Raw genomic sequence first — 18,129 nt, 5'->3', positions numbered from 1 at the left:
GTTTCAATGTTATTCTTCCAGAATTAATATTTCATTTGCTGTTTGACAATAACCAGACCCTTGCTCCAAGGTCTGTCTCACTCTTTCCCCGGTGTCAGGCAGAGATCTGCCTGCTGCCCTGATTTATTTCATGTGACAGGGCACAAAAGTTCAAAATCAACCTGCAGGTGGCCACACACGGCAGTGAATAGTAATGATGGCCGAGGGGTCATGGTGATGTGTTCAGGTCACTATAGATAGTGTTCGAATCCTATTGCAGACATTTCTGATATTGAATCATTCGGCAGAACCCATTTGCTTTGTCACCACCAACTCCTTAAAAGTGCGATTCAGCAATCCACCTGCTCGTTGAACATTTCATTCTGACCTGGTGCTGAAATTTGTTCATTCTTTTGTAGAACGACAATTATTTATTTTGCCCTGAGCATGTGAGGAACTTTTCTCCCGATCTCATTGGGTTTAATTTTGTTAATCTTGTGCTGAAAGTGGAGATGTTTCCGCAGTGTAACGTTTAACACCTTCTAGTTTTTTGAGTTCATGCTCAACTTTCTCCTTGAGTGCATATGGTACGGAACGAGGCTTGTAGTAAACCAATCTAGCGTCCTTCTGTACCCTGACACTCGCCTTGAAGCCTTGCATCGGACTGTCCGTTTCGCAGAACACCTTTGGATTCTTCTTGATAACCTCATCCGTTGATGAAAATCTCGCTTCCACACAGAAAATCTGACTACAATCCAGATTCAGTGAGCTTAATCAATTTCTTCCTTCTAAGGCAGACTTGTCTCTTTTCACTACTATTCGAGGCAAGTTCTGAAATTAATCTTTATATTTCACCGATCGGTACAGTGATATGACCAACCACAGGAATTTACTCTCCCGAGTAGCCTCGCTGCTCTATCTTGGGTTTATCCAGTTGGAAATCACGTAATTTGTCGCGGTACAGTGACGCCGGTATTACACTCACGGATGCACCCGTGTCAATTTCCATTGGTATCTTGAATCCAGCAACATCTATGTGGATTTTGATGCTTTCCGAATCACTGTCCGTTAAACTAGTGCTCCTGATGATGTGTAACTCTAACATCTCCTCATCCTGTTGTTGGTCTTCCATACTATGTAGTCTCTTGAGATTTCTACTCATAGCTTTGAACGCTGGACTCATAGCTTTAAAAATAGGTTTACCCTTCAGTCGGCATGCCTTCGCAAGATGCCCAGTCTTTCTGTCGAAGAAACACTCTGCCTTCACGTGTGGAGAACTTTGAGCAATGTGTTGTCCCAAGCACCTACAGCATGACATCGACGCTTTGGTAGAATTTCCAGTTTCTGAGGCTTTTGGCTCCCTTGTTATACCTTCAAATGCTCTGATAATGACTTACGAGACAATGAGTCATTCTTTAACTGTAGTGACCTGAGTCCTTTATTGATAACCACAGAGTGAGGATAACACCTGGTGGCCTCCCTTTTATACTAGGCCAGGCACACCTGTGCAGGTAAGCTACAAGTCTCCCACTGCAGTGCCCTCTGGTGGCACACCTTGTAATAGTACAAGCAGTAACCATGTCGAACACATGACAGGTGTCACTGTGGAACCGTTTCTCTCACTCAAAGTTAGACGCACTACCGTGGGCGCCACGAGGTCTCGGTTGGTAGCCATTGACATTCAGGTTCATATATAAATATATATAAATGTATCGACATGCATCGTAACTGTTCCCTGGTGGTCGAGGGGTTAAGATCCGGTGCACGAACCTGGTTCGACATGTATCGTAACTGTTCCCTGGTGGTCGAGGGGTTAAGACCCGGCGCACTAACCTGGTTTCAATCCTCGATCAATTCATCGCAGAAAATTAATTGACGTCTGTGAAACGCTTAATAATTGCTGTAATCACCAGGAATACCAATACTCTCTGTGATAGACCGAGATTACAGACTATCTGGCTTCTCCTGCACTTTGCCGGGCACGTGTTTGGGGTTTAATTTTGTAAACTGGGTGAGTTCGCTGATCGCGGGGAGACGGTCGGAGCCTCTGTGGCCCCACTGTGAGGATGTGGAAATGAACACGGTGGCTGGGTGATCCGTGACATTTCTGTAAAGGGCAGCAGAGGAGAAGGATTGAAAACTTTCAGTGTGGGGCAGAATTTGTTTCAGGAGAGCCAACACATTCCCGATCTGCACAGAGGGAGCTCACTGGTCAGCTCCACGCTGTGGGGGCCGTTGTACAAGGGGTTTCTGTAGTGTCGTGGTTATCACGTTTGCTTTACACGCAAAAGGTCCCTGGTTCAATCCCAGGCAGAAACATTATGTTTATACTTGCTGTGGATGAACAATCAGAGGCGAGTTTCGTCTCCCTGCAAATGCTGCCTGACCTGCTGAGATTTCCAGTATTTGCTATTTATTCTCCTGGCAAAAGGGCTCCCTTATTCATTAATTGCTCTTTATTTCACCAATAAATAGATAACTTTGAGTGAGAGAAAACGGTTCCACCGGGGACCTTTTGCGTGTGAGGCCAACGTGATATCCGCTACACTGCAGCCCATCAAAGGGGGAGAAACCACTGAATATAAAGGATGAGCTGACAAATATCAGGGGCAGTGCAGTCTGGTCAATGTCGAATCCTCCTTTCTTATTCAGCAGTGGCATGAACGGGAGTCAGGCGCCACAAAGTTTAATTAATGACACAAATACAAGTAACACTTGCAAATCTTTTCAGTGTAAAATTCTTTCACTTTATTTGAAATGCTACTGCGTTGAATCTGAAAATACACACGGTGGGATTTTATCTTCACTACTGATTGTATTTTGTGTGCACGGTAGGAATAATCGGTGCTGATAAATTTGATAAAAGTTGCCCCAGATTCGTGGTGTCATCGGCAATGAACACTTTCAACCAGAAAGCTAAAATACAGTGCGTAAAATGGGTTAACATGCATAAGAACATAAGATCATGAGAAATAGGAGCAGGAGTGGGCCATACGGCCCCTCGAACCTGCTCCACCATTTAATACAATCATGGCTGATCTGATAATGGACTCAGGTCCACTTCCCTGCCCGCTCCCCAAAGCAGAGGTCAAATGATTGAAGTATGGAGTGTCCCTGAGTTAGCATTTGTTTGATTGTGTAAAGAAGGTGAGGGGTTAATTAATGATGGTTTCCCGTGAAAGCAAGAGAAAAGTTTTCGAACAAACCATCCGGTGACTGTCAGCCGAGCGCTGCTTTTGATACGTGTTGGGAATGGGCGGGGATTTTAAAGCCTCTTGTATTGCAGAACCTTCATATAGACGAACATCTCCAGCTCACAGCGTAGGCCTCGTGGTGCAACGGTAGTGTGTCTGACTCCAGATCCAAAGGCTGTGTGTTCAAATCACGTTAGGATATTGCTCTTTTGGATATTGTTCTTCCAGAATTAATATTTCCTTTGACGTTTGGCAATTACCAGACCCTTGCTCCAAGGTCTGCCTCACTGTTTCCCCGGTGTCAGGCAGAGATACGCCTGCTGCCCTCATTTATTTCATGTGACAGGACACAAAAGTTCAAATCAACCTGAAGGTGGCCACACACAGCGCTGAGTAGTCAGGATGGCCGGGCGGTCGAAGGTGCTGTGTTCAGGTCACTGTCTCCTCTTCACGTGTGTTCAGCTTGAATTCCATTTCTAACAATTATTATCTTTAAACGGAACACATTTGTTTGACACCACGGCCAACTCCTTCAAAGTGGGATTCAGCAGTTCAGCTGCTCGCTTAACATTTCCGTCTGACCTGGTGCTGGAGTTTGTTAAAGAGAGTCAGTGCAGAAGATTCAACCTTTCACCTTATTCCTGAGCACCACCTTCTTACCTGAGGCCAGAAAGTCTCAAGCCGTGCATTCCTGATCCTAACCACTCGCTGCTAAATGGCCAGCTCCTGTTCCGATGTGCAAAGTCTGGGAAACACGAGATCAATTCCTACCACACTCACTGCCTTCCTAAATACAGCACCGTCATTCTATTCTCGTAAAACCAGCTCCTGAAGTATCGGCCAGCTGTGTAGGTTAAAGCTCTGGTTATGTTCCTCGCATTGTGTCAATTGCAGTGTTTCAGTAGTGTAGTGGTTATCACATTCGTTTAACACGTGAAAACTCCCCGCATCGCAACCCCGCGTAAACATTTTGAACATTGATCAATTAAAGATTAGAGAAAATGAAATAATTAACATGAATGGTTCAATATTTACAAAGTTGGTGTTTGTTTCTGCTTCATGATTAAAAATAATAAACACCAGAAGTGGGATTTGGAACCTTGTCTTCAAGATAGATTTTGAACTGAACACAGCACCTTCGACCACTTGGCCATCCTGACTACTCACTGCTGTGTGTGGCCACCTGCAGATTGATTTTGAAATTTTGTGTCCTGTCACATGAAATAATTGAGGGCAGCAGGCGTATCTCTGCCTGACACATGGGGAAACAGTGAGACAGACCTTGGAGCAAGGGTCTGTTTATTTTCAAACAGCAAATGAAATATTAATTCTGGAAGAACAATATCCAAAAGAACAGTGACCACGACGTGATTTGAACACGTAACCTTCTGCTCTGGAGTCAGACGCGCTACCGTTGCGCCACGAGGCCTACACAGTAAGCTGGAGATGTTCGGCTTTATGAAGGTTCTGCAATACAAGGGGCTTTAAAATTACTGCCCATTCCCACCAGGTAGCGCAAGCAGCGCTCACCGGACAGTCACCGTATGGTTTTTTTTCTTAACCTTTTGTCTTGCTTTCATGGGAAAGCATCATGAATTAACCCCTCACCTTCTTTTGCTCAATCAAACAAATGCTAACTCAGGGACACTCCATACTTCAATCATTTGTCCTTTGTTTTGTGCAATGTATAGAATGACTCGACAGACTTGTTACTGTAAACTCACTCTACTGTAAATCTGGTTCAACTTTACTTATTCCCAAAGTGCCCACGTGACATAGTACTCGCTCTTAAATACCAGGGCCCGCGCACACGCGCGTACAGCCCGATGACCTCCGACAGTGGCGCCCCCTGGCGTCTAGTGACCCCAAGCATCAATACATGACACTTTGCATCTGACTGTTAAACCATATCCCATTTTACTCACTGTATTTTAATAGGCGGGGAATTTAAAGTCCCTTGTATTGCAGAACCTTCATATAGACGAACATCCCTTAACTACTGTGTACACCTCGTGGTTTAACGGTAGTGCGTCTGATTCTAGATCAAAGGGCTGCTTGTTCAAATCATGTCGGGGTCACTGTTCTTCTAGAATTGTTGTTTCACAATAACCAGACCCTTGCTGCAATGTCTATCTCACTGTTTAGTAGTGGTAAGGTTGGGGACAGCATCAAACAAGAAATAAGGGATGTATGCAGTGGTGGTACAGCAGTTATCATGGGTGACTTTAATCTACTTATAGTTTGGGTTAACCACATGGTCGTAATGTGGTGGAGGAGGATTTCCTGGAGCGTGTTTGGGATGGGTTTCTCGACCAATATGTTGAGGAACCAATAAGAGAGCTGGTCTTCCTATACTGGGTGATGTGTAATGAGAAGCGTCTAATTAGCAATCTTGTTGTGCGGGGCCACTAAGGGAAATGTAACATAATATGGTAGAATTCTTCATTAAGGTGGAGAGTGTCACAGTTAATTCAGAAACTAGGGTCCTGAAATTAAGGAAAAGGAACTTTGACGGTCTGAGGTGTGAATTTGGCAATTCTAGAATAGACTGGCCAAGGATACTAAAAGAGTTGACAGTGGATAGGCAATGGTAAACATTTAAAGATCACACGGGTGAACTTCAGCAATTGTACATCCCTGTCTTGAGTAAAAATAGAACGGAGAACGTTGCTCAACCGTGATTAACAAGGGAAATTAAGGATAGTTTTAAAACCAAGGAAGAGGCACAAAAATTGGCCAAAAAAAGCAGCAAACCTGAGGACTGGGAGTAATTTAGAATTCAACAGGGGAAGACTAAGGATTTCATTAGGAGGGGAAGCTTGCTTGGAACATAAAAGCTTCTGTAAATATGTGAAGAGAAAAAGATTAGTGAAGACAAACGTAGGTCCCTTGCAGTCGGATTCAGGTGAATTTACAATGGGTAACAAAGAAATGGCAGACCAAAAGAACAAATAATTCGGTTCTGTCTTCACGAAGGAAGACACGAATAATGTTCCGAATGTACTTGGGGACCGAGGGTCGAGTGAGAAGGAGGATCTGAAGGATATCCTTATTAGGCGGGAGATTGTGTTAGGCAAATTGATGGGATTGAAGGCTGATAAATCACCAGGGCCTGATAGTCTGCGTCCCAGAGTATTAAGGAAGTGGCCCGAGAAATAGTGGATGCATTGGTGGTCATTTTCCAATATTCTATTGACTCGGGATCAGTTCCTATGGACTGGAGGGTAGCTAATGTAACACCACTTTTTAAAAAAGGAGGGAGAGAGAAAACGGGTAATTATAGATCAGTTAGCCTGACATCAGCAGTGGGGAAAATGTTGGAATCAATTATTAAAGATGAAACAGCAGGGCATTTGGAAAGCAGTGACAGGATCAGTCCAAGTCAGCATGGATTTATGAAAGGGAAATCATGCTTGACAAATCTTCTGGAATTTTTGACGATGTAACTTGCAGAGTGGACTAGGGAGAACCAGTGGATGTGGTGTATTTGGACTTTCAGAAGGCTTTTGACAAGGTCCCACACAAGAGATTGGTGTGCAAAGTCAAAGCACATGGTATTGGGGGTAATGTACTGACGTGAATAGAGAACTGGTTGGCAGACAGGAAGCAGAGATTCGGGATAAACGGGTCCTTTTCAGAATGGCAGGCAGTGACTTGTGGAGTGCCGCAGCGCTCAGTGCTGGGACCCCAGCTCATTACAATACAAATCAATGATTTGGATGAAGGACTTGTGTGTAATATCTCCAAGTTTGCAGATGACACTAAACTGGGTGGCGGTGTGAGCTGTGAGGTGGACGCTAACAGGCTGTAGGGTGACTTGGACAGGTTAGGTGAGTCGGCAAATGCATGGCAGATGCAGAATAATGTGGATAAATGTGAGGTTATCCATTTTGGGGGCAAAAACACTGGGGCAGAATATTATCTGAATGGCGGCAGATTAGGAAAAGGGGAGGTGCAACGAGACCTGCGTGTCATGGGTCATCAGTCATTGAAGGTTGGCATACAGGTGCAACAGGCAGTGAAGAAGGCAAATGGTATGTTGGCCTTCATAGCTCGGGTCTTTGAGTATAGGAGCAGGGAGTTCTTACTGCAGCTGTACAGGGTCTTAGTGAGGCCTCACCTGGAATATTGTGTTCCGTTTTGGTCTTCTAATCTGAGGAAGGACGTTATTGCTGTTGAGGGAGTGCAGGGAACGTTCACCAGACTGATTCCCGGGATGGCTGGACTGTCATATGAGGAGAAACTGGATCAACTGGGCCTTTATTCACTGGAGTTTAGAACGATGAGAGGGTATCTCATGGAAATGTATAAGATTCTGACGGGACTGGACAGGGTAGATGCGGGTATATTGTTCCCGATGTTGGGGAAGTCCAGAACCAGGGGACATAGTCTTAGGATAAGCGGTAGGCCAATTAAGAAGGAGATGCGGAGAAACCTCTTCACTCAGAGAGTTGTTAACCTGTGGAATTCCCTGCAGAGGTGTATGGGGAACTGTGGCTGATATTTTGCCGGACCCCAGCACACAAATATCAGCATTTGATGTTTTGCTAAATGTCTTGGTTCCTGCAACAAGGTGGCCGCACATGCGCCATGAACCGTCCAAGATGGCGGCCAGTGACCCCGCTGACCCGGGCCTGTCACCACGGGGCCATCCCAGGGCCTGTGGCCTGTGATTGGGGCCTGGGACCTAAAGCAGATGTTTATGAGGCTCACCAGCCCACTTACATCTCCAATTCCTGCCCCGCACCGACAACCGACCGTCTCCTGTCCAATATCATCTGGGCTCCACCAATGTAACAAACAGGGTGGATAAAGGGGAACCAGTGGATGTGGTGTATTTGGACTTCCAGAAGGCATTGACAAGGTGCCACATAAAAGGTTACCACACAAGATTAAAAAAAACATGGGTTTGGGGGTAATATATTAGCATGGATAGAGGATTGGCTAACTAACAGAAAACAGAGAGTCGGGATAAATGGTTCATTCTCGGGTTGGAAATCAGTAACTAGTCGGGTGCCACAGGGATCAGTGCTGGGACCCCAACTATTAACAATCTACATTAACGACTTGGAAGAAAGGACCGAGTGTAATGTAGCCAAATTGTTGGGGTGGAAACTATGTTAAAGAATATGACTCAGACACCCATCTGCTCAAGTGGAAAACACCCAAGTTTATTTTTTGTATACAGAGACTCGGCCGAGTTGGAGATCAGTCTAAAAGCTCCGCAGCCACTTGCCCCCGAACTCGCCCGGCTGTTCCATATTAATCTCACAACCCACAAGCACGTGCGTCATTGTGGTTACAATGGATGAAGAAAAACCTTTCACAATAAAGTACATGGGACCCTGAGTTCAGCGTTTAGGGCATTCGTTCCTCCTTATCAGAGAAAAAACATGCATACATCTGTTTGCACTACAACCATACTTTGTCCAACTTCTTCTTTCCACATGACTCAGAATCAGCAGACTTTATTTGACCATTTTAACATCGCCAGAATGCATAAAGCGGAGTTTCTAAAAATTCCCACTACACTGATGATACAAAGATGGGAGGAAAAGCAATGTGTGAAGAGGTCACAAAAAATCTGCAAAAAGGACATAGGAAGGCTAAGTGAGTGGGCATAAATTTGGCAGATCGAGTAAAATGTGGGAAAGTGTTAGGTCATGTACTTTGGCAGAACAAGAAATCAAAGAGAAAATTATTATTTAAATGGAGAAAAATTGCAAATTGCTACAGTACAGAGGGTCCTGGGGGTACTTGTGCACGAAACAAAATTTTAGTATTTAGGTACAGCAATTGAACAGAAAATCCAATGGAATCTTGGTCTCTATAGCAAAGGGGATGGAGTATAAAAGCAGGGAAGTCTTGCCACAGTCATACAGGGTATTAGTGTGGCCACACTTAGACTACTGCGTGCAGTTTTGGTTTCCACATTTATGAAAGGATATACTGGCTTTGGAGGCAGTTCACAGAAGGTTCCTAAGTTGATTCCGGAGATGAGGTGTTGAATTATGAGGAACGTTTGAGGAGCTTGGGCCTCCACTCATTGGAATTCAGAAGAATGAGAGGTGATCTTATCGAAACGTATAAGGTTTTGAAGCAGCTTGACAAGTTCGATGCAGAGAGGATGTTTCCACTGATAGGGGAGACTAGAATACGGAGCATAATCTCAGAATAAGGGACCTCCCATTTAAAACTGAGATGAGGAAAAATTTCTTCTCCCAGAGCATTGTAAATCTGTGGAATTCACTGCCTCAGAGAGCTGTGGAAGCTGGGTCATTGAATAACTTTAAGAGATTGACAGTTTCTTAACCGATAATGGATTAAAGGTTTATGGGGAGTGGGCAGGCAGGTGGACCCAAGTCCTATTGAGCCATGATCCTATTAAATGGCGGAGCAGGCTCGATGTGCCGTGTGGCCTCCTCGAGCTCCTATTTATTATCTTCTTATGTTACCCTCCCCTTCAGTGCTGACTCTGGCTGGATTCAGTTCCGCTCACTGGTTCCCCTCTCCTCCCCTGAAGGTGCTGACTCTGTCTGGGTTCAGTTCTACACTCACTGGTTCCCTTCCCCTGAAGGTGCTGACTCTGTCTGGGTTCAGTTCTACACTCACTGGTTCCCCTCCCTTGAAGGAGGGAGATATACACCTTATCTAACCAGTGTTGTACCTGCCCTTGGAATGTCTGGTGGAGAGTGTTGAGGAAGCTTTACTCGGTATCTAAGCAAGGCAAGAAAACCCTTCCTTAGATAAGGAGACCAAAACTGTGCACACTACTCCAAGTGTGGTCTCACCAAGGCCCTGTACAATTGTAGAGTGAGATTTGAGAGGATTACCCTTTATCTAAATTAAGCTGTACGCGGCCCGAGGAGTGTTTATTTGGAAAGTGTAGAAGGAGCTTTACTTCGTATCTCACCAATGCACTACGTACCCTGGGAGTGTTTGATGCGACTGGGTAGAGGGAGCTTTACTCTATTTAACGCGTGCTGTACCGGCCCTGGCTGTGTTTGATGGTACAATGCAGTTGGAGCTTTACTTTGTATCTGAGTCAAGATAAATGGGGTGATTTTTCCATTGGCAAACTAGCTCCAGCATTGTCATAGGCGTCGGTGCTCAGTCCTCAATCTATATTAATGACTTGGATGAAGGGACCGAGTGCAATCTCGAAAAGTTTGCTGATGATACAAAGATGGGTGGGAAAGAAACTTGTGAAGAGGACACAAAAATCTATAAAGGGATACAGACATGCTAAGTGAGTGGGCAAAAAAATTCGGCAGATGGAGTATAATGTGGGAAAATGTGAGGTTATCCACTGGGGCAGAAAAAATAAAAAACAAATTATAATTTAAATGGATAAAAATTGCAAAGTGCTGCAATACAGTCGCAACTTGGGGTCCTTGTGCATGAAACACAAAAAGTTAGTATGCAGGTACAACAAGTAATCAGAAAAGCAAATGGAATCTTGGCCTTTATTGCAAGGTGGATAAAGTATAAAAGCAGTTAAGTCCTGCTACAACTGTACAGAATATTGGTGAGGACACGCCTAGAGTACTGCATACAGTTTTGGTCTCTGTATTTAAGGAAGAATGTATTGGTTTGGAGGCTGTTCAGAGAAGGTTCACTAGGTTGATTCAAGAGATGAGGGGGTTGACTTATGAAGATAGGTTGAGTAGGTTGGGTCTCTACCCATTGGAGCTCAGAACAATGAAAGGTGATCTTATCAAAACATATAAGATAATGAAGCGGCTCGACAAGGTGAATGCAGAGAGGATATTTGCAACCATAGGGAAAACTAAAACTAGGGATCATAGTCTCAGAATAAGAGGCAGCCCATTTAAAACTGAGATTAGATGGAATTTCTTCTTTGAGGGTTGTAAATCTATGGAATGTCTGCCCCAGAGAGCTGTGGAGTCTGGGCCATTGAATATATTAAAGGAGGAGATCGACAGATTTTTGAGCAATAAGGGAATAAAGTGTCATGGGGAGCGGGCAGGGAAGTGGAGCTGAGCCCAAGATCAGATCAGCCATGATCTTATTAAATGGTGGAACAGGCTCGAGGGGCCAAGTGCCTACTCCTGCTCCTATATCTTATATTATGATCTACCCTGTGCTGTACCTGCCCTGGGATTATTTGTAGGGATAGTGTAGAAAGAGCTTTACTCTGTATCTAACACGTGCTACCTGCCCTAGGATTATTTGTTGGGACAATGCAGAGGGAGAGATTACTCTATATTTATCCCGTGCTGTACTTGCCCTGGGAGTGTTTGATGGGACTGTGTAGATGGAGCATTATTCTGTATCTAACCAATGCTGTATCTACCCTGCAATGCTTTGCATAGTGTCGAGGGAGAAATACTCCATACCTAACCAGTGTTGTACATGCTCTTGGAATGCCTGGTGGGACAGTGTTGAGGGAGTTTTATGCTGTATCTAATGCATGCGGTACCTGCCCTGGCAATGTCCGATGGAACAGTATATAGGGAGATTTATTCAATATTTAAACCATGTTGTACCTGTTCTGGGAGTGTTTGATGCGGCAGAGTAGAGGGAGCTTTACTCTGTATCTATCCCGTGCTGCAGTTGCATTGGGAGTGTTTGATGCGACAATGTAGAGGGAACTTTATTCTGTATCTAACCAATGAAGTATCTACTCTAGAATGCTTGAGACAGTGTAGAGGGAGATATACTCCATATCTAGCCTGTGTTGTACCTGCCCATGGAATGTCTGGTGCGACAATGTTGAGGGTGCTTTGCTCTATATCTAAGCAAGGCAAGTATCCTTCCTTAGATAAGGCGACCAAAGATGTGCACAGTCCTCCAGGTGTGGTCTGACCAAGGCCCTGTACAATTATTTAGTGAGGTTTGAGAGGGTAACCCTTTCACTAAATTATGCTGTACTTGCCCTTGGAGTGTTTATTTGGAAAGTGTGGAGGAAGCTTTACTCTGCATCTAACCACAGCAGTACCTGCTCTGGGAGTGCTTGATGGGACAGTGTAGAGGGAGCTTTACTGTGTATCTAACGCATGCTGTTCCTGCCCTGGGAGAGTTTTATGGGACAATGTAGAGGAACTTTACTCTGTATCTAACCTGTGCAGTTCCTGCCATGGGAATGTCCAGTGGGAAAATGTGTATCTAATCTGTGCTGTAACTGCCCTTTGAGTGCTTTATGGGACAGTGTTGTGGGAGAAATTACTCTGTATTTAACCTGTGCTGGAGCTGCCCTGTGAATGTTGTTGGGGACTGTGAAGAGGGAGATTTATGCTGGACCTAACCTGTTCCGTACCTGCCCTGGGAGAGTTTGACGGGACTGTCTCGAGGGAGCTTTACTCTGTATCTGACCCGTGCTTTACCTACCCTGGGACTATTTGATGGGACGGTGTAGAGGGAGCTTTACTCTGTATCTAACCTGTGTTGTAACTGGCCTGGGAGTGTTCGATGCGACAGTGAAGAGGGAGCTTTACTCTGTAACTAACCCATGTGCAATTGCCCCGGGAGTGTTTGGGATATTGTAGACTGAGATTTACTCTGTATCAACCATGGTAGTGTTTGGGACAGGATGGAGTGAGATTTACTCTGTCTCTAACCCGTGCAGTACCGGTAGTCTGGACAGCAATAGTAGGGAAAATGCTAAAATCTATTATTAAGCACGTAGTAACAGGGCACTTCGGAACGAATAACAGGATTGGGCAGAATTAACACGGATTTATGAAAGGTAAATTGTTCTTGACAAATCTGTCAGTGTTTTTTCAGGTAACTAGCAGGATAGATAAGGGGGAACCACTGGATGTGGTGTATTTATATATACAGAAGAAATTCGATGAGGTGCCACTCAAGAGATTATTGAACAAATTTAGTGCTCATGGGATTGGGCGTTATATTCTAGCAAGGATTAAGGATTGCTTAACGGACAGAAAACAGAGAGTAGGAATAAACAGGCCATTTTCGGGTTGGCAGGCACTTACTGGTGGGGTCGTACGTCCCTTGGGAGCACAATATATAAGCAAGCCTCCCATGCTGTACCATCACTCTGGAGTTTGAATAAAGGAGCTAAGGTCAAAATTACTCATAAGGGTGTTAAAAAAACAAGCCTGAAGGCTTTGTGTCTAAATGCAAGGAGTATCCGCAATAACGTGGATGAATTAACTGTGCAAATAGATGTTAACAAATATGATGTGATTGGGATTACGGAGACGTGGCTCCAGGATGGTCATGGCTGGGAACTCATCATCCAGGGGTATTCAACATTCAGGAAAGATAGAATAAAAGTAAAAGGAGGTGGGGTAGCATTGCTGGTTAAGGAGGAAATTAAGGTAATAGTTCGGAAGGACATTAGCTTGGATGATGTGGAATCTATATGGGTAGAGCTGCAGAATACCAAAGGGCAAAAAACCTTAGTGGGAGTTGTGTACAGACCTCCATACAGTAGAACTGATGTTGGGGAGGGCAACAAACATGAAATTAGGGGTGCATGCATGAAAGGTGCAGCAGTTATAATGGGTGACTTTAATATGCACATAGATTGAGTTAACCAAACTGGAAGCAATACGGTGGAGGAGGATTTCCTGGAGGGCATAAGGGATGGGTTTTTAGACCAATATGTCGAGGAACAAACCAGGGGGGAGGCCATCTTAGACTGGGTGTTGTGCAATGAGAGAGGTTTAATTAGCAATCTCGTTGTGCGAGGCCCCTTGGGGATGAGTGAGCATAATATGGTGGAATTCTGCATTAGGATGGTGAATGAAACAGTTAATTCAGAGACCATGGTCCAGAACTGAAAGAAGGGTAACTTTGAAGGTATGAGGTGTGAATTGGCTAGGATTGATTGGCGAATGATACTGAAGGGGTTAACTGTGGTTGGGCAATAGCAGACATTTAGAGACCGCATGGATGAACTACAACAATTGTACATTCCTGTCTGGCGTAAAAATAAAAAAGGGAAGGTGGCTCAACCGTGGCTATCAAGGGAAATCAGGGATAGTATTAAAGCCAAGGAAGTTGCATACAAATTGGCCAGAAATAGCAGAGAACCCGGGGACTGGGAGAAATGTAGAACTCAGCAGAGAGGACAAAGGGTTTGATTAGGGCAGGGAAAATGGAGAATGAGAAGAAGCTTGCAGGGAACATTAAGACGGATTGCAAAAGTTTCTATAGATATGTAAAGAGAAAAAAGTCAGTAAAGACAAACGTAGGTCCCCTGCAGTCAGAATCAGGGGAAGTCATAACGGGGAACAAAGAAATGGCGGACCATTTGAACAAGTACTTTGGTTCGGTATTCACTGAGGAGGACACAAACAACCTTCCGGATATAAAAAGGGTCGGAGGGTCTAGTAAGGAGGAGGAACTGAGGGAAATCCTTATTAGTCGGGATATTGTGTTGGGGAAATTGATGGGATTGAAGGCCGATAAATCCCCAGGGCCTGATGCGACTGCATCCCAGAGTACTTAAGGAGGTGGCCTCGGAAATAGTGGATGCAGTGACAGTCATTTTCCAACATTCCATTGACTCTGGATCAGTTCCCATGGAGTGGAGGGTAGCCAATGTAACCCCACTTTTTAAAAAAGGAGGGAGAGAGAAAACAGGGATTTATAGACCGGTCAGCCTGACATCGGTAGTGGGGAAAATGATGGAATCAATTATTAAGGATGTCATAGCAGTGCATTTGGAAAGAGTTGATATGATAGGTCCAAGTCAGCATGGATTTGTGAAAGGGAAATCATGCTTGACAAATCTTCTGGAATTGTTTGAGGGTGTTTCCAGTAAAGTGGACAAGGGAGAACCAGTTGATGAATATTTGGACTTTCAGAAGGCTTTCGACAAGGTCCCACACAAGAGATTAATGTGCAAAGTTAAAGCTCATGTGATTGGTGGTAGTGTGCTGACATGGATTGAGAACTGGTTGTCAGACAGGAAGCAAAGAGTAGGAGTAAATGGGGACTTTTCAGAATGGCAGGCAGTGACTTCCGGGGTGCCGCAAGGTGCTATGCTGGGGCCCCAGCTGTTTACTCTGTACATTAATGATTTAGACGAGGGGATTAAATGTAGTATCTCCAAATTTGCGGATGACACTAAGTTGGGAGGCAGTGTGCGCTGCGAGGAGGATGCTACGAGGCTGCAGAGCGACTTGGATAGGTTCGGTGAGTGGGGAAATGCATGGCAGATGAAGTATAATGTAGATAAATGTGAGTTTATCCACTTTGGTGGTAAAAACAGAGAGACAGACTATTATCTGAATGGTGACAGATTAGGAAAAGGGGAGGTGCAAAGAGACCTGGGTGTCATGGTACATCAGTCATTGAAGGTTGGCATGCAGGTACAGCAGGCGGGTAAGAAACCAAATGGCATGTTGGCCTTCATAGCGAGGGAATTTGAGTACAGGGGCAGGGAGGTGTTGCTATAGTTGTACAGGGCCTTGGTGAGGCCACACCTGGAGTATTGTGTACAGTTTTGGTCTCCTAACCTAAGGAAGGACATTCTTGCTATTGAGGGAGTGCAGCGAAGGTTCTCCAGACTGATTCCCGGGATGGCGGGACTGACCTATGAAGAAAGATTGGATCAACTGGGCTTGTATTCACTGGAGTTCAGAAGAATGAGAGGGGACCTCATAGAAACGTTTAAAATTCTGACGGGGTTAGACAGGTTAGATGCAGGAAGAATGTTCCCAATGTTGGTGACCTCCAGGACCAGGGGACACAGTCTAAGGATAAGAGGTAAGCCATTTAGGACCGAGATGAGGAGGAATTTCTTCACCCAGTGAGTGGTGAACCTGTGGAATTCTCTACCACAGAAAGTTGTTGAGGCCAATTCACTAAATATATTCAAAAAGGAGTTAGATGAAGTCCTTACTACTAGGGGAATCAAGGGGTATGGTGAGAAAGCAGGAATGGAGTACTGAAGTTACATGTTCAGCCATGAACTCATTGAATGGCGGTGCAGGCTAGAAGGGCCGAATGGCCTACTCCTGCACCTATTTTCTATGTTTCTATGTTTCTATGTTTCTAAAATGGTGGAACTACGGGGGAAGTGTTCCATTGGTTAATACAGGTTACAGCAATTTCATTGGCTGGTACAGTGCAATTAATTTTATTGGATAGAGTAAATTCTACTGATACCATTGGTACATTGAGTTCTGGCGACTGTTGCAGAGGAAAAGCCTTTGCATGTTATGTGTTAATTTTCTGCGAAAGTCTTCCCAGGCTTATTCTCAGGCTAATGTTCTTGGCAGACATATGGCTACCATCTACTTAATAGAGGCATTGTCCCTGATATCTTCTGTGGCTGGAACATCGTGGCCTCCTCACATTATATCTGAGAGTTGTCTACATAAATCTTGTGCGTGTTCTTATCTCCGAAGCGAATTTCTCTGACCTCAGTGTTTCTGCCGAACACAGCTATGTTTCCATGAACGCAATTTAAATATTACTCTCAGTCTTCCTTACTTTATTTTAATTACACCGAATTACTTTACCTCTAATTAAAGTTTTTCGCTCTAACACTCATATACATCCACATCTAGCCAGTCTTGAGCCTGGGAGCCTCTGTCTCCAAGCACTGGTTTTGGCAGAGCTCATCTTCAACCTCAATGCAAGCTTTTTTTGTTATATTTTTAAGTTTCCATGCTGACGACGCAATACAGGATTTTGATAGTAATGAGTCCTAACTAAGTGCATTACAATTTGAAAAAACTATTTATAATTTATTATTTTCAACAGTTTGCAAGTGCTCTGTGTGATTCTACCTTCAGAGAAGCGACATGAGCGATAAACTAAGACAGATCTGAGCTCCTCGGTATTATTTCCCAGTGCGTTTGTTTCGCAGTGAAATGTGTGACGTAACACCATAATGACTGCTGGCAGAGCCAGAGCCTTGCGTCAGCAGAAAATCCAAACCATTGTCTTTGTCTTTGCAGAAGCAAGCTTTTCAATGAATGTCCTTAGTTCATTTTATACTTGCAATGCCTAATCCCTCAAAATACTCACCAAAGCCTGTATTCTTACAGCTGGATGAAAGTTGTAATCTCCTTGTGAGGTGCAGTTTGTTCAGGTCATGTTCCCGAGCTGCCCCAGGGAGGGGGGAGTGTGAGATGTCCCTTTGCGGTGCAGCATCTGAATCTGAGATGCCCCACGGAGGGGAAAGTGTGTGATGTCACTGTGGGATGCAGTGTGTTCATTGTCTGGCCTTGAGCTGCCCCAGAGAGCGCGCCGTGTGTGATGTCCCTGTGAGGTGCAGTAAGCCGTGAGTCTGACACTGGGCTGTCCCAGGGAGGGGGCAGTGTGTGATATCACTGTGGTGTGCAGTGTCTGACCGTGAGCTGGCCGGGAAGCGGGCGGTGTATGATGTACCTCTGTGGTGCAGTCTTTTCAGTGTCTGACCATGAGCTGCCCCAGGAGTGGGCAGTGCGTGATGTCCCTGTGGGGTGAGATAAAGCGAGAGTCTGACCCTGAACTGCACCAGGGAGGGGCTAATGTGTGATGACACTCTGGGATGCAGTGTCTACCCCTCAGCTGCCGCAGGGAGAGGCAGCGTGTGATGTACTTGTGGGGTGCAGTGCCTGAACCTGAACTGCCCCAAGGAGCGGGCAATGTGTGCTGACGCTGTGGGTTGCATATCCTCAGTGTCAGACCCTGGGCTGCCCTAGGGAGGAGGCAGTGTGAAATGTCCCTCAGGGATGCAGTAAGTGGTGAGTCTGACCCAGAGCTGCCCCACGGAGAGGCAGTGTGTGATGTCCCTGTGGGTGCAGTATGTTCAGTGTCTGATCCAGAGCTGCCCCAGGGAGGGGGCAGTGTGAAATGTCCCTGTGGGATGCAGTAAGTGGTGAGTCTGACCCAGAGCTGCCCCAGGGAAGGTGCTGTGTGTGATGTCCCTGTACGGTGCAGTATGTTCAGTGCCTGACCCAGATCTGACCCAGGGATGGTGCAGTATGTGATGTCCCTGTGGGGAGCTGTATGCTCAGAATCTGAC

The 18,129-nt window shown here is 45.1% G+C and overlaps 2 non-coding genes across 2 annotated transcripts; one reads left to right on the top strand and one right to left on the bottom strand.

Moving 5' to 3' along the window:
- Window positions 1-2,225: 2,225 nt before the first annotated feature.
- trnav-uac (transfer RNA valine (anticodon UAC)) lies at window positions 2,226-2,298 on the top strand. Its single transcript has one exon. It is a non-coding gene; the product is annotated as a tRNA-Val (tRNA).
- A 2,232-nt stretch (window positions 2,299-4,530) lies between these two features.
- On the bottom strand, window positions 4,531-4,602 carry trnaw-cca (transfer RNA tryptophan (anticodon CCA)). The gene has a single exon. It is a non-coding gene; the product is annotated as a tRNA-Trp (tRNA).
- Window positions 4,603-18,129: the final 13,527 nt, after the last annotated feature.

This window comes from Pristiophorus japonicus, unplaced genomic scaffold, assembly GCF_044704955.1.
Source record: "Pristiophorus japonicus isolate sPriJap1 unplaced genomic scaffold, sPriJap1.hap1 HAP1_SCAFFOLD_109, whole genome shotgun sequence".
NCBI lineage: Eukaryota > Metazoa > Chordata > Chondrichthyes > Pristiophoridae > Pristiophorus > Pristiophorus japonicus.
The sequence above is the reverse complement of the archived record's forward strand: the minus strand, read 5'-3'. Positions and strand labels throughout refer to the sequence as shown.